This window comes from Tamandua tetradactyla, chromosome 11 (assembly GCF_023851605.1).
Source record: "Tamandua tetradactyla isolate mTamTet1 chromosome 11, mTamTet1.pri, whole genome shotgun sequence".
Classification (NCBI taxonomy): domain Eukaryota; kingdom Metazoa; phylum Chordata; class Mammalia; order Pilosa; family Myrmecophagidae; genus Tamandua; species Tamandua tetradactyla.
The window spans coordinates 1076076-1078014 of NC_135337.1; the positions used below are offsets into that span (position 1 = coordinate 1076076).

The 1939-nt window shown below is 44.0% G+C and overlaps 1 pseudogene; it reads left to right on the forward strand.

The window, feature by feature from the left end:
- The first annotated feature begins 879 nt into the window (after positions 1-879).
- Positions 880-1392, forward strand: LOC143650993 (male-enhanced antigen 1 pseudogene; annotated as a pseudogene).
- The last annotated feature ends 547 nt before the right edge of the window (positions 1393-1939 follow it).

A 1939-nucleotide genomic window follows, 5' to 3' on the forward strand; every position in this document is an offset into this window, starting at 1 on the left:
TCCATTTACAATAGAATCTAAAAGGCTAAAATACCTATGAGTAAATTTAACTAAGGATGTGAAAACTTATACATTGAAAACTACAAAACCCTGATGAAAGAAATTAAAGAAAGCCTAAATAAACATAACAAGACACCCATCCTAATGGATTGGAAGACTTAATATTGTTAAATTGTCACTACTACCCAAAGCAATCTATGGATTCAACATAATCCCTATCAAAATTCTAGTAGGCTTTTTTGCAGAAATGGAAAAGTTGATCTTCAAGTTTATACGGAACTGCAAGAGACCCCAAAAAACTAACACAATTTTGAGAACGAACAAGTTGGAAGACTCACACTTCCAGATTTTGCAATTTATTACAAAGCTGCAGTGATCAGCCCAGGGGATTGCTGGCATAAGGTTAGGCAAAAAGACCAATGGGATAGAAATGAAGGTTCAGATATGACGCACGTCTATGGCCAACTGATTTTCAGTGAGGGTACCAAGTATATGCAAAGGCAGAAAGAATAGCCTCTTCAACAACTGAGGCTGGGAAAACTGGCTATGCAGATGTGAAAGAATGACACTGGAGTCCTATCTCACATCATATACAGAAATTAACTTAGAACAGACCAAAGTTCTAAATATAAGAGCCCAAACCATAAAACTCTCAGAAGATAAAGTAGGGACAAATCTTCATGACCTGGGATTTGCCAATGGATTCTTAGATATGACACCAAAAGCCTGAGCAACAAAAGAAGCAATTGGTAAATTCTACTTTATCAAGTCGATTGTCCTTTTGTATATCAAAGGATGTTATTTAAAAAGTTAGAAGACAGGTTGAGCCAGAAGTGAAGGTGTAGTTTTGGCTGCTGGCTCGGAGCAGCCCTGGCCTGTATGGTTATCATTCTAGGGGGAGATACATGGGCCTATAACCTGTCTTCCCCAATCAGACGGAGGGACTGGGGCCACACCAGAGACATACAGTAGGGATTGGAGCGGTGAGGACACATAGGAAGAGCAGAAGGAAGCCACAACAGGCTACTCCTACCAACCCCTGGACCAAGGTCCTGAACAAAATGAGGTGGAGTTGGCACCAGTAGGGAGTGGAAAAGATTTCGCTATTGATATACAGAAGTCAAACCAGGCCCTGAATCCATATTTGTCCCAACTGACCATTAGAGAGTGGAGAGGAAGAGGAGGAAGAAGCTACAGCATTGAACAACCACAGCTCTATTCCATGGACCCCAAACACACGGAGCTGATGAAAAGGATGATGGTTGAAGCAAGCCTACCCGTGCCAGGGGATCCTGCCTGGACTCAGGAGATCTCAGATGCCTAGTGGGAGAATGTGGTACAGAAGGCTCTCTAGCCCAGCAAGTGTTCCCTGCTTGGAGGTGGCCACTCTGAGAGCTGCCTTATTTCCTTTCATTCCAGGGAAGGACCAGAACAGGATTAAACACATCCCTGGTTTTAATGTCCATCTCCATTCTCCCCATCTGCCTTTCCACATCGAGGCAAATCAGACTTAGAGACCCACTTCATTCAGTTCTGTTCAAATGGGGACATTGGCCCAAGGCTGACTTACCTTGGCGTGTATGATTCTGTAGAGAACAGAGCCCCTCATGTGCACAGCTAAAAGCACATGAGCTGTGCCCTGGAACCCAGGTTGAGCCCTCCTCAACCCCTTGCCCTTTCAAGGTGCCCAAAAGGGGCAAGTAAGCGTCCAAAAAGAAATGAATCGGTGTTGGCAGGGGGAAGGGAGAATTCATAGTCAGCCTAGAAAATGGGAGAGAAAGTTGTAAACTGTGTATCAGATAAGGGCTTACGTCCAGACGCCATGTAGTTTCAGAGAGTCACATCAGAAGTCAGGAGTCAGAAAATGGGTCTCAGAGGCTAAATGCAAGTGTCATTAAGGCTGTTCGCCTCTGGATTCTCCAGGAGAGAATCCATTTCT